Source organism: Lactuca saligna, chromosome 6 (genome assembly GCF_052625555.1).
Source record: "Lactuca saligna cultivar CGN05327 chromosome 6, ASM5262555v1, whole genome shotgun sequence".
Lineage (NCBI taxonomy): Eukaryota > Viridiplantae > Streptophyta > Magnoliopsida > Asterales > Asteraceae > Lactuca > Lactuca saligna.
In genome coordinates, this window is record NC_136422.1 from 94,118,601 (window position 1) to 94,134,866 (window position 16,266).

Sequence of the window (16,266 nt, forward strand, 5' to 3'; positions counted from 1 at the left end):
CAGAAAGGGTAACAAACCAGATAACCTTACTTTACATCTTTCACAATTGGTAAAACAATCAGGAAAGTATGGGACTTTCCTGGGAATACATTGGTATATAACCAGAACAGTATGTCAAACCAGATAACCTAACTGTACATTTACATTAGATAAAACATGTTTTCAGTGTACAACCTTACTTTACATGTTGACAAACGATAACCAACCTTTTAAGAAAATATGGGATTTTCTTGGTGTGCATAACATTTCAGAAATAGAAAGGAAACTTGAACATTTTCACAAACAAAAACCACTTATGAACTCACCAGCGTTATGCTGATTTCCAAACCGCTTGTGTTCTCAGGTCAGCATTAGAACAGGTACTCGAAGATCCTTTTGTCAGAAGATGGAGTTTTCAGAAGACCTGTTTCATTTTGTTCACATATATATATATATATATATATATATATATATATATATATATATATATATATATATATATATATATTATGTATCACAACTGTACAAATTTTACTTTTGAAACAACTATAAAACTTTTCATATGTAATGTAATGGTTGTTTTACTTTACTTACTATGTGCATTGGATTTGATACTCAACGTGGAGTCAACCCCGGAAATGTTTCCACCTTCGGTTTTCAGGGTGTGACAGTTTCCCCATAGAATTCGTCCACTCCTTAATATAAGACAATCCATGGCCCAAATAGCAATTATCTTATAATTACAATTCCAGGCCCTTAAGTTTAATTAATCTCTTTTAGTCACAAAACTAATTACCAATTAAGTCTTGACTAATATTAATTAAACAATATGATTTCTCCTTTAATATATTATTCTCATAATATATTAATAAATCATATTTAATCCTTTCTCTCCATAATTCATCCTATCAAGTTGCTTTGGTGAAGGCAACCCAAAAGGACCTGCACCATCGGGTCAAGTACATACCAAAATAGTTATGGACTTAGACACTAATCCTAAAGATGTTCCCAAAACAGCTTTTCGAACTTGTTATGGTCACTACGAGCTTGTAGTGATGCCCTTTGGATTAACAAACGCACCGTTGGTGTTCATGGACTTAATGAACCGAGTGTGTCGTTCATTCTTGAAAAATTTGTGATCGTGTTCATAGACGATATACTCATTCATTCAAAAAATAAAGAGGATCATAGTCAGCACCTCCGACAAGTTTTGGAAACGCTAAGAAAAGAGAAGCTATACGCAAAATTCTCCAAATGCGAATTTTGGATTCGGAAGGTAGATTTCCTAGGTCACGTGGTTAGCAAAGACGGAATACAGACCCTTCCAAAATCAAAGCAATCCAGAACTGAGCTCCAAGAACCCCAACGGAAATTCGAAAATTCTTGAGACTTGTTGGTATTACCGTAGATTTATACAAAACTTCTCGAAGATTGCTAAACCACTCACCACCCTGACACAGAAGGGTGTAACTTTCAATTGGTAAGGAAAACAAGACGTTGCATTCCAAACGCTTAAGCAAGCACTATGCAGCGCACCTATATTGTCCTTGCCAAAAGGAACAGAAGACTTCGTAGTCTACTGTGATGCATCTAATCAAGGTCTTGGATGCGTACTAATGCAATGAGGTAAGGTCATCGCTTACACCTCAAGACAACTCAGGATGCACGAAGTCAACTACACTACCCCCGATCTTGAACTAGGAGCAGTCGTTTTCGCGCTAAAAATCTAGAGACACTATCTTTATGGCACGAAATGCATGATCTTCACCGATCACAGGAGCCTTCAACACATCCTTAACCAAAAAGAACTCAACATGAGGCAGATACGATGGGTTGAACTACTGAATGACTACGAATGCGAGATTCGCTATCATCCAGGAAAAGCAAATGTATTAGCTGATGCCCTTATTCGGAAAGAATACTCAGGTCGCCGAGTGAAATCCTTAAGCATTACGATCCATTCACATCTGTCCACAAAGATCAAGGAAGCTTAGAGGGAAGCTTTGAAAATAGATAATGTAACAGGTGAAGCCCTAAGAGGAATGGACAAGAATCTTGAAGTCAAGGGTGACGGAGTCCATTACTTCATGGATCGGATCTGGACACCGAAGTTTGGTGGATTCAAAGATGTAGTCATGAACGATGCTCATAAGACTCGATACTCTATGCATCCAGGTTCGGACAAGATGTACCTGGACCTCAAGAAACTGTATTGGTGGCCGAACATGAAAGCAAATATCGCTACCCATGTGAGCAAGTGTCTGACTTGCACTAAGGTCAAGGTAGAGTACCAAAAGCCATCGGGATTGCTGCAACAACCTGAAATACCTAAGTGGAAGTGGGAACGGATAACGATGGACTTCATAACCAAATTACCCAAGACAACAGGTGGACTAGACACCATCTGGGTAATCGTTGATATGTTAACAAAATTCGCGCACTTCCTGCCAATAAAAGAAACCAACAAGATGGAGAAGCTAGCTCGAACCTACATCCGAGAGATTGTGCGACTACATGGTGTACCAATATCCATTATCTCCGATAGAGATAGTAGGTTCACCTTGCGATTCTAGCAATCGTTAAAACAATCTCTAGGAATGAGGCTCGACATGAGTACTGCTTACCATCCACAAACCGACGATCAAAGTGAGAGGACCATACAAACCTTGGAAGATATGCTAAGAGCTTGTGTAATCGATTTTGGTAAAGCATGGGATACCCATTTACCACTAATCGAATTTTCATACAACAATAGCTATCACTCCAGCATTAAAGTTGCTCCATTTGAAGCCCTCTACGGACGGAAGTGCAGATCACCACTGTGCTGGACTGAAGTAGGTGACACACAACTAGCCAAGGGACAAGTACCCGATAACACTCTCACTGGCCCGGAAATCATAAGAGAGACAACCGAGAAGATTGTACAAATTTGGGAACGACTAAAGCCTTCAAGAGACAGACAAAAGTGTTATGCAGACAAAAGACGAAAACCCTTGGAATTTTAGGTAGGGGACCGATTGCTATTAAAGGTCTCACCCTGGAAGGGGTTAATACATTTCAGAAAACATGGGAAACTAAACCCAAGGTATATCGTACCATTCGAGATCCTTGCAAGGATCGGCCCGGTAGCCTACAAACTTCGTCTACCGCAGGAACTCAATAACGTACACCCTACCTTTCATGTGTCAAACTTGAAGAAATGTTTGTCCGATGAGACCCTCGTTCTCCCTCTAGATGTAATCGAAATCAACAAGAGTCTCCACTTTATAGAAGAACCAATTGAAATCATGGATAGGGAAATTAAAAGAACAAAACCAAGTCGCATACCCATCGTGAAGGTCTGCTGGAATGCACAGCGAGGACCTGAATACACCTGGGAACGCGAAGATCAGATGAAACACAAGTACCCACATTTTTTCCCTAATCCACAAGTGTTTTGCTTACATTAAATTTCAGGAAGAAATTCCCTCTAACGGGGGGGATGATGTGACAACCCGATATTTTGATTCTATGTAATGACTTAAAAAACCAAGTATTGTAACCACTTTTGACAATAATGAAATTAAATTTGAAAATAAAATGTACAAAAGTCTCTATTTGGTTACCTACTATGTTGGATATCATTAAACTGTGAGTGTACATAAAAAGAACGTCCAAATCTGACTTCGTATGAGGAAGTTATGATTTTTCCAAGTTCAGTATAGCGGTAGACAGCTAAAAACTCGAAACAGAGAGAGTGCGACTTTTGGCCGGAATGACCTAAATGAGAATCGAAGGTCTCGACAATGGTATTCCAACGGTAAAAATTCTGGAAAAAACAGACATCAGATAAAGAAGTTATGGATTTCTAACGAACTATACTTACCCCTACCTTTTAAAAATAAATAATAAAAATAATTTCAAAATTTACCGACGGAGTCTAAACGGAAATTGTAGAGCGTAGTATCACCTACGCGTGGATATAAAGAACGTCGAAAACGGAGTTCGTATCAAGAGGATATGAATTTTTCAAGTTTACTAAATAATTAAAATATAAATTTAAGTCAAATTTCCGTATTATCCGAAGGGGGAGTCACCGGGCTAATCCAAGTTACGCCCAGCGTAACAGTGTGCGCCCAACGTACTCGACGACTAGGCCTCAGAACGTCCACGTCGCCCCTCTACGAAGCTATGCCCAGTCCCATCCGAGGCAGTCGAGGATGCGGTCACGCATGACGTACGCGTACGCCCAGCGTAACTGCGTATGCCCAGCGCACCGAGGCGGTTCCCAGCCCCTATAAAAGGGATGCGAGGGTTCCGGGGAAATTGCTCATTTTCTCTCCTCTTTCTTGCGTTTTTGCCTCGTTTTTCGTGCACGTGACATCCCAAAGCCCCGGTTTCCATACTCAAGCCCCAAAGGTAGTTTTATGCTCCCGAGATTCCCGAGAATCCGGAGAAAATCCGCTTTCTCAAGTCAAAGATCTGCTCGGTTTTCATCTCGCCTTCTTCGATCTATCAAGTGCGTTCATACCCATATAAACTACGCTTTTAAATGTTTGATAACTACTTTTTACACAATATTAAAGGGGGGAGGGGGGAGGGGAATGCAAGTACACACGCGGTTATTATCGTGTGTAACCTAAAGTTTCACTATATAAACTTTTTATCTAAGTACTCATATGTGATTCATAAACTACTACATGAGTACTTTCGTATGAAATATATATTCTCGATAACACCTTGTCTTGTGGAAATAAAACGTGTTTATATATATATATATATATATATATATATATATATATGTATGTATGTATGTATGTATGTATACGAATCAAACGCTTCATTTATACATTAAGTATATATGACCAGTTAGGTCACTTTACGTGTTATACTTTACATAACGAGTGAGCATTACACTATGGTTTACTATATGAACAAAACACACTTTGAAAAACTATAATAGGTATAGTTTACGAGAAAATCTTGAACATTTACATACTAGGAACACTATATCAAGGAGATATTTTCATATACAAGAACAAATGGACATTTTCATATGTAAATCTGTTTTATACTAAATTTTAATTTTCTGAGACATTCCACGTACTTTCGAGTATGCATTATAAGTCATGTATTATATACCATAATCCCTTGTAGGGGGAGTGTGATACTTGTGTATAGATCTATACGGGATTGACAATCCCACACCTAAGTTGTTAGCTATAGCTAGGCCGACAGGCCTGGGGTGACAAACGTCATAACTTTCCAACGCCTGAAGAACGTTGTTATAGGCATCCTGGTCAAATAGTATGGTTTTAAGACTTACATGGAGTATTAAAAACATATTGATTTACGGAGTTTTTCAAATTCCTTAACGATTTATACATAAAACTACTATTTTAGGCATGAAAAGCACTATTGCATTACAGTTTTCGAAAAATCAAACTACCATCTACTATAGTAGAAGATATGGGATTTTCTAGGAACATTTAACATGTACAAACCATTTTCATTCTTTTTCATATAAACATTGTCACTAAATACATATGAACTCACCAGCTTAAATGCTGACCTACTCTTTCAAAACCACTTGTATTTCTCAGGGATTCAGTAATACAGGTAAACTGCAGCTTTTGAAGAAGGGACGTTGCGGCGTTAGTTTAATTTCATTTTAAACATCATATTGTAATTTCTTTTGAAACAAGTACCTTTCAACAATGTAAACTTTTATATTATATATGTGATGGTTGTATTGCTTTCTTTACTATGTATTCAATTGTTGCGATACTACATGAAGTCATCCGCCCTCAAATGATTCTGCCTTTCTGGTTTGGGGGTGTGACAAGGATGGTATTAGGGTTTGCTTCAAGGCTCAAGAGGGTGATGGAGGCTAGAAATTAAGCCCAAAATCCAAGATTGGTGATGTAAATATGAAGGAAATCCTAAAAGATCATGGGCTTGCGGTGCAGCTACTATCACATTGTGACCATACTCATGTCACGTCGTGATATGCTACCGGATACATGTTATCATTTTTGGCATGTTAAGTCGTGACCTCCCCATGGTCACGTCATGACACATGATTTATTTTCCTAGAAACCATTTCTTTGACTCCTTTATGCCCTACACTGATCCAATCTATAAAAGGGTGTTACACATGATAAGCTAAAATCCTCCACCCGCTGCACCAAATCAACCACCTCCCTTAATTCCTTTCCCATTTGTAACGGTCTTTACTATCTCCGCTGCCATTGAAAACCCAAACCGTCCACTTTAGATATTCTATCCTAATTAAGACAATCTTTCCTTGATTTAGCCATATATAAACTACGAAAACCAATTATATTGGTCATAAAGACTTTTGAGATCTAATGAGAATTTCAAATCAATATGGTGTAAGAAATTGGTCTATATTATAATAGATAGTAGACAAATATTCATGCTTATTTTCAAATCGTTTTTTTCTCTCCATCTTATGCACCAAACTCTAGCAATCTCGTCTACATATGTTAAGTATTTATATTGAATGAAGAAGAGGAAGATAAACATTTGAATGATGTAAATTTCTATAAGTGAGATCAATTTGACACCCTCTTATTCATTATTGTGAGAGTTATGCTTGATAGAACAATATGCCAAATAATAATCAAAATTATTTGTATTTTCATATTAATAGTTGATTTTTGTGATGTATGTTACTTTTTAATAAATACCACCCGTATACTTCAAACATAAAAATCATGTCTCAAATCTTATATATATATATATATATATATATATATATATATATATATATATATATATATATATATATATATATATATATATATTTTGAATTCTCTATATTCACTATAATGTTTATTTGGTTGAAACTTTTATTGATTGTTTTAAAACATATTGTCATAAATATATTATCAAGTAAAAAAAATCTTGCACAATACAGTATTAATCACATGTACGAAAAAGTTTCTTATGTACTCTAACTACATACATTAAAACCCTGAAACATTTCTAACTTCTTTTTAATTTAATACAATAAATTATTTATTATTCTAATTTCAATATTAACTCGTTCGTAACTTTTTAATAAAATGCGTAATTTGTAAAAATCTTTTACAAATTGTTAATAATTATAAATGAGTTTAAATAAACTAATAATAATAACAAACTAGAGGGAAGTTGGTGGTTGTCGAGGCCAACAAAAATAAATATCATCAATATTACACACTAAAATAGTGTATAGTGGTAAGGGGATGGAATCAACGGGAATTGATTCAACTAATATCTCTATGAAAATCTTATTATTTAAATACTTGTAAAACTAAAATAAAATAAAAATGGGGGTTCTGGTGTTTTGAGATATTTAAAAGAAAACTAGAGTTAAACTAAGATTTAAAAAAACACAATTCAACAAAGGTATGATGTAAAATTAGTGAGGGAAAGATGGTTGACTTAAGATTTCATCACTTGAACACTTGGTAAATATATCATTAGAATCCAAAGTGTAATAGTTATCTTAAATCTCTAATTGGGCTATAGTAATCCAAGAAGATTGAGATTACCTAAACTTTTCTTAGTTTTTAAAATAGCTAGAGAATTTCATCACATATTTCCTTAGTTAAAGTCGTAATTTCTATTAAGCATGTAATTAGTGAAAATTAACTATCATTAAGAACCAAAATGTCACAAAATCCAAGAGGAGTCAAAAGCTTCCACTACCATGTTTTTCTAATTGTGTGAAGTGAAAACTAACACAAAAATCACTTGTTGCTTGCTAATTCGGGGATTCATAACTTAATCAACAAATTGGCCAATTAATCACTACAAATACATTTAAATTCATGATTAAAAACATACAAGTATCAAGAAGATGTTAAAATATAAAAAACTTTCATAAAGACTTAAGAACAAGTTCTTGGATTTCTTCAACATGCAACCAAGCATTCAAGTAATTTAACCAAATTCAACCAAAAGAAGTTTAGCCTATCACGGCTAAACTCAAGAAAATAAAATACGAGTTAAGAGTACCACACATGTAGCAAGAATCAAAGACAAAATATGATGTTTCTTCAAAGTTCCAAGGCTTCAAGAACTCCAAAATCTCTAGAGAAAATGCTCCAAATTGGATCTCTAAGTTTTGTGAAAAGTGGCACACCAACCTTCCCCATGTAGCACAAAAGAGAGAATTTCATAAATACCTTGGCCCTTGCGCGACCTGCATGCTGATGCACACGTAGGTTGCACGAGTGGGTCCTGACTTGGGCTCATTTGTGATTTGGGCTTCCAATACCCTAGCTCGCTGATCCAGAATGATTCCAATAAGCTTGTAGTCCATCATAGCCCAAGAATTCTTCAATTTTAGCTCATTTCACCTTCATTAGACATCCCTAGCTCGTGCCCTCACTTGAATTCAATTTGCAAGCCCACTTAATTCTTTAGTCTTCTTTCAAGTTCAAGGCCCAAATGTTCTTCTATGATCCATCCATCACTAGCCTAGTTTATGAATCATCCTTACTAGTCTTCTAGCCCAAGATTTATTGGTGTCCACGAAGTCCAATTGCTTTCCACAAGTCCGGAACATCTAGTCTTCTTAAAATATGCAATTATGCTCAGAAAACTAGAAAGTACATGAAACAATCATAAAATACCAAAAAAGGAGAATATGAATGAAGATTAGCTAAATTATGAATGAAACATGCTAAAATAAACTATAAAAAGAAGTAAATAAAATGAAACTATCAGAAGCAATGCTTCGCATGACACAGTGATGCTTGATAAAATTTGTTTTAATCTGTGTAATTTGTTTGTAATCTAGAACACGTATTTCATGTAGTTTATTCAACATTAATCAAATCATAATTGCCTTTGCATAGTTCATTGTATTACATAACTAGGTGAATGTCCGCTCATTGCATAGATATAAGTAAAATATTGATGAATATATTGTTATTTAAAAATATATCATTGATACTAAAATTGAACTAATAATTCTAACACTAACTTATTATAAAACATTCTGATTATTTTAAATAAAAGATAACATATATAAATATTAAAATTACATTATCTCAATAACCTCTATATGTGGGTTGTACATGAAAATAAAAATAAACTTATTTTATTGATTTATAATTATTTCTAATTATGAATGACTAATCAGTTTATGTAGACATATTTTATGATTATAACATTTTAATGGAATATATCCATAGGTTGCGAGTGAATTTAACATTTTGATGTATGGTTTATATTTAACATTATATTTTAAACATTTATGCATTATATTGAAACTTTGAATATTATAAATAACATTAAATCTATCTCTTTTGACAAAATTATTATTACAAAAAGTAATTTTTGATCTATTTTTTGTTAATTTTACATTTTTCATTTAGGTATTATATTAAAAAATATATTATTTAGAAAAAATATGGTTTGAAAATAAATAATTTATATTAAAATTAGAATAATAATGAATTTAGCATATTAATATATATATATATATATATATATATATATATATATATATATATATATATATATATATATATATATATAAATTATAAATGTGCTAAGTTAGCAATAGTAAACTCCCAACTTTTTTTTTCTATTTTGATCCTTGTACTAATATCCCTGTTTTTTGTCTTTTGTCTGTTTCAGTCCTTCTACTTTTCCTATTTCTCTTTAGGTTTTATTTTTATATTTTTTGCTGTTTGGGTGTTAAACAATTTTTTTAGATTTCCTCCTTTTTGTCAAACGGTTTATGTTTTATAATTTCCTGGCTTTTACTTTCCACATGTTCTGTTCTGCCTCTTTTATTTTTCACGTGTTCCGTTTTTCTTCTTTTCTCTTTCTCTTTCATTCCTCGTCATCTTCTCCACGACTGTGGTTGTGTTTGTGAGTTATATGGTGCATTTTTCTAGTATGTTAAGAGGGTCCTCAAGTTCTCCACGCCTTCTCATCCAAGGGCTAATCACTGTTGTAGAGATGGAGGTGTTGTCCTTCCTTACCCTTTTAGGTTTCCCCCTGAACTCCTTGCCCTGTATCAAAATGCATGATTTTTGAAGGACATTAGGACTTATAACAGCATGTTTTCTATGACTTCCTTTGGGGAAAATGTAGATGAAGATGTGAATGATAATCGTGGTTCGTATGTTTTCAAGATATCGGGTCAGATTAGTCACAGGATAAGGTCTCTCTCTCCGGATGCTGCAAAGGGTCCCAAGTTTCTCCATCTTTATTTGTTCGATATTGAGAACAAAATAGAGAATATATTCAGGGCTTTTGATGATCCTAGAAAGAGGGATTTGGATTCTAACATTGTTTAGTTTCTGGTACACTTTTTTTGAGGGCTAACAATAAGTATGTACGGGCGTTCAAGACCCCTAAACATATGGCGGGTGAAAGGAATTTACAATCTTATGTAGTGCGATTGTTTAACAATGTTGTTGATCGTAGGTATGATTTGCCGTCGCCTGGATCATTGGGTTGCATAGTAGGCGGTGATGACACAACGTGTAGCAAGTATGATATTCTTATCTATTCTTATTCGGGTCGCCCTCAACATATCATTAAGCTACATGGCGAGGGAGGTTGGTCGCCCGTTTGAAGATGGGTAATCAGAGGGGCGTTAGCGCTAAAAATCTGACTGTCAGTATGTATTATGCATATCATATTCATACCCGTCAACACATCTGGTCCCCTACTATAAACGCTTATTGCCCGTTCCAACAATATTTGGTTGATGCATACAAATGTATTGAATAGGGATAGTTAGACTACATCATCAACCATTAAGTGAACCTTCTGTCCGATTATGTTAGTGGCCTCTATGACGCCCTTTGAAGGGAGACAGGGATTGGCAAACGCGTCTTCTTACCTGCGTCCTTTACGGACAGTCCCCGGTTAATGTAGAACCATTATCAAGATGCACTTTCCATATGTAGGGTCTATGGGAATCCACAATACTTTATAACATTTACATGTAACGTCAAGTGGCAAGAGATAACCCGCTATATGGATACACATGGTCAAAGAGATGTTCACAATAGAGCGGATGTTATTGCTAAAGTCTTCAACATCAAGGTTCATGACTTTATCAACTTTCTTAAAAAGGACAAAACTTTTGGCGGTGTTAACGCATGTATGTTTTCATTTTCTTTCTCTTTCACTTAGGTTTTAAGTATCATCCTATGTTTATTTGTTGTCATATCTCTACCATTTTTGTGTATATGTTTTCCATAGCATAGACTAATAGTCAAAGTCTTATGCTATCAGACTCCTACAAAACTTACATAACATATATTTTATTCAATTCTGAAAAAATATATATCCTTCCGAATATGCCCCTGTATTGATGCCTAATCAGTTTAACCGGTTTCTTTTTCTTTTTTTGTTCTGAAGCTCTCTGTTTTCTACCATATTATAACTAACTTGTCCTGCATTCCCAATTTGCCTCTGTTATATAGCCTTTGTTTCCTATAACCTACTATCTATATTTTAAATTTTTTTTTTTCTGTATTCCACTCAATTTCTTATGCTTTCAATACACTATGTGCTACAACATGAACTTCTATTGATGAGTATTTGCTTACTTTGTACATGTTTTCCGACTTGCACTCCATTTGTGTTTTCCGACTTACAAAAGGCTTAATATTTGTCAATGAGCATAAAAAATGAGAAAATTTAATATTTGGAAAATTCTTCATCCGATTATTGAAATTTTAAGGGCCTTACACCAAAAATCAATTTTGGGTATTTCGGATCACAATGTATAATTATAACTAGATTAAATTAGAAAAATAGTCCCCGAGTTCACATGAATTTCTACCCATGTGGTCCCGGAAAATTTTCTTTCAAGCACCTTCAATGGCTTGCCGTTTTTTTTTTTTTTTTTTTTTTTTTTTTTTTTTTTTTTTGGAGATTATGAAATCATTTCCGACAAATACAATATTTCCAATATGCCCCTGTAATAATACTTACTAGCGTTACCATATATATAGGTTATATAACCACAATATAACCATAAAAAAATACATAAAAAATGTTACTTGATATGTTGATGTAGGACATTTATGAATTTGTTATTTCTTCAAAAAAAAATTGTCTTATCTGATTAAACAAAGTATCATTCACGTTATTATAGTAAAAATGATGCTTTCCCAATTCCCCCTGTGTTGATACCTAATTAGTTGGGCCAATTTTTTTTTTTTTCTTCAAAAACTTTCAGTTATTTACCGTGCTCTTACCAACCTTACTCATCATACTGTTTTCATACTTTACTGTCGCATTTGTAATCACTATCTTTTTTTTAAACTTACTTTGTGACCATTGTTTCAACCACATATTCTTTCGTAATTTCTGGGTAATTATAGTTTTCGTTTTCAATTTTTATCTAAGTTTTGAAAAATTTAGACGCCACGTCTCTATCCTTTCATAATTTATAATCAATATCTATTAATTTTTTTTGTCTACAATGGTAATATCAACATTATTAATGAGCTGAATTTTCCTATTAATATGTCAACATAAATATGTCTGCTAATAATTATATAAGCACAATATATACATAAAAACTGTTGTTTGATATACCGATCTAAGATTTTTATGAATTTGTTATTTGTTCATACATTTTTTTGTCTTATCTGATTAATTAAAGAAAGTATATTATATTTATTGTTGACGTTATTATTGTGAAATGATGCATTTCCTAATATACCCCTATGTTGATACCTAATTAGTTGTACTAAGTTTCTTTTTTTGACGCTTCTAAAACTTTCAGTTTTCTACCGTACTATTAGCAACCATTGTCAGAAATGAAATATTACAGCTTCCGTCATGACTGTCCTATATTCCCAATACTCCCCTGCGATATACCTTTTATTTCATATAAGCTGCTATGTTTTTTTAATTTTTTAATATTTCCTTACATAAAAACTATTGTTTGATAGACTGATCTAAGAAATTTATAAATTTATTATTTGTTCTTAATTTTTTTATGTTATCTAACTAAAGAAAGTGTAGTCCATATGTTTTCTGATTTTCTTTCGGTTGTCTGTCAATGTCCTCTTTATTAATATATCACATTCCTCTTTACATCTTTCCTATACATTTTATGAATACGATTTTCTTTTTTTAAAGACTGCCACTTTGTTAACATATTTGCCTCTCAACAATTGATACTCCACTCTTTTATGTCCCTAAACTTACATTTATGTTATATGTATTATATCTGGCTTACTCAATAATACATACATTGTTGATTATAGATTTATACACCATTGAGTTCCAGAAGAGAGGCATTCCCCACTGGCACACTCTATTGTGGGTTAAAAATTCAGACCGAATAAAAACGTTGCTGATGTCAACACGTACATTACAGTCGAGTTACCATGTCACACCCCCAAACCAAGGATGATGGAAACGTCCGGGGGTGGAGGACTTCATGTATAGTATCACAACAACGAGTATAATATTGCTCAAAGTAAGAACAACCAACATAAATATAATTGAAAAAGTTACACCACAGTATGAGTTTACATGTTTCTAAATCAATTACATTATGTTGACAAAAACGAAATGTTTAACGCCTTAGCGTCCCATCCTCAAAAGCCGTTGAGTTCCTGTTTTACTGATTTTTTGAGAATAAAAATAATTTTGAAAAAGTATCAACAATTAAGTTGGTGAGTTCATAAGAGTTTTATTTGATAATGATGCCATTTTCCTTGTAAGAATGAATGAATATGATTCCAGAAAATCCAATATTTTCTTTATAAAATGTGTAATGAAAGCTCCTATGTTATGCGATAATGTACACTAGAAAGACCCATAGATTTCCTCTATAATCACCCAGTGTATATAATTTATATACAATTTAAGTTAAATAGACCGTCAAATATAATGGGCATGCCCTAGGTCCACAACCAAATAAGGATCAGGAAGTAAGGCGGGCCCACTAATTCTAAGTCGATCGCAACTAAATTCTTATATAACTCTAACATATACACTTAGCAATTATAGCCGGAAACAAACAAATTCTACATGAATTGTAGTTTTAATATCATAAAACCCATTTTATACAAACCCGGTACTTTGCATTTGTACCCCGTTTATTTGAAAACTCGGTACTTTGTAATGTACCCCTTTTTATAAACCCGGTACTTTGTATTGTACCCCTTTTGTATGAAAACCCGGTACTTTGTAATATACCCCTTTTGTATAAACCCGGTACTTTGTATTGTACCCCTTTTATATAAATCCGGTACTTTGTATTTATACCCCTTTTGTGAAAACCCAGTACTTTGTAATGTACCCCTTTTGTATAAACCCGATACTTTGTAATGTACCCATTTTGTGTAAAACCGGTACTTTGTATTTGTACCCATTTTGTGTAAACCTGGTACTTTGTATTTGTACTCCTTTTGTGTAAACCCGGTACTTTGTATTTGTACCCCTTTAGTGAAAATCTTTTGTAATGAGTTCGAAATGTAAATGAAACATAAACTATACCTGAGTTTGAAATGTAAATGAAACATAAACTATACCTATTATAGTTTATCAAAATGTTTGTATTGTATATGCAATCTAACTTTACCTATTATAGTTTAACTTACTTGTTTATGGTGTATAATAGATCCAACCATACTTATTATAATTTATTATAATTATTTGTAGTGGTAGTATGTCTTTGTATATGATTCATACCTTTAACCTAAGGTAAATAATAAGCACAATCAGCAACATGTATTCAAATAATACTACTCACCTTGCTCAACAAGTTACAAGGTGTAGATAGGATTGTTAACTATTTTATAGTTTTTAACCTTTTTTGTTCCTGTTATTGGAAAATTCATAGAGACATTCCCAGAGATCGAAATTTAGATCCGTAAACTCTGATGGTTTAGAAAATGTGTCTAGTTTGCTCAATATTTTTATTATGATTTTTAGATGTCTCTAACTTGTGTGAAAATGTCGATATTCACAGATTGGTCCGAATTCGTAGCTACAATTTTAGTCAGTTTTGTAAAATCACCATAAATTGTAGAAAAATCATATGGACATGTGCAAGTAGTCATTTTTAAAGGTAAAAACCTGAAATATTTTCATGTAATACAGTTTTGAAAACTAAAAAGGTTAAGATGTTCAAAATAGTCCGTGAATGGAACTCAACTTTTCTGTTGAAAGCTGATGTTTTAATTTAGTTATGTTGTTTGTGTTTTAAGTTGTATTCCCCCCCCCCCCCCCTAAAACTTAAATAAAACATAAAAATTTGGGGGTATGAACTCACCTTGAGTGATTTCAGTAGATGGATGATGAAGAAAAGGAGTTTCCAAGTCAAGAACACTTGGGAGATACTTGAGGATTCGAAGATCTAGTAACAAATATGATGCTATTTGTGTAAGGAATCCATGATTTGAGTGAAAGGATGGAAGATAATCAATGTAGGATGAAGTTACTTACCAACTTGGAGGGGAAATGCTCAATAATAGCCTTCAATTTCGAGTTTTAGAGAGAGAAGGTGAGAGAGAAATGGGTTTGATTCTTCTTGAGAAAAAGTGAATAATGTGGAAAGTGAAGTGAAGATTTCCAGCCCTTTGATCTAATTACGAGCTAGTGAAATAGTGTGAAGGATAACTAGTTGGCTAATTATGGATGAATAGTGACTGAGTATGGCCCTGGAGTGGGTGTGGTGGGTTGCTTGTGTCATAACTTTAAGGTAAAGTCAACACTCCACCTCAATATCTTACCCACAAGATTTTATTCTTAAATAAAGATTTCCCTAAAAATGTGTTTAAATTATGAATATTTAAGGTCTTATATGTCAAAATATGATTTTTGGTGAAAATCCCACGTCAAAATCATGAAAAAACGGGCTTAAAACGCGAACATGGTCGAAAACCAGAAAAAAAAAAAAAAAAAAGGCGAAATTGCGGATATTGGAGCTGAGGGTTCGGTCCCTAGGAGGTCAAGAACCGAAGGTGGGTTCGGTTGTGGAAGGGAACCGAAATGTGGTTCGGTCCGGGGAATCTAGCAGGCAAGAAGGGAAGGAGCGAAATGGGGAGAAGGCGAAGCTCGGGTTCGGTCCTAGGCGAGGTTTGATCCAGCAGCATTCGGTTCTCTCTTCTCGGGTTTGGCTCCTACTGTTTCGGTTTCGACTCCTTCTGTTTCTTTTCCCCTCTCGGTTTCTTCTTCGGTCAGGAGGTCCTTAGGGGATTCGCTTCTTAGGGTTTCAGCCCTAAGAAGGTTCACCCCTAAACGGCTGATTTTCACGTTAACTCCCCATTTTGCGTAGTTTTTTTTTGGCTAAGT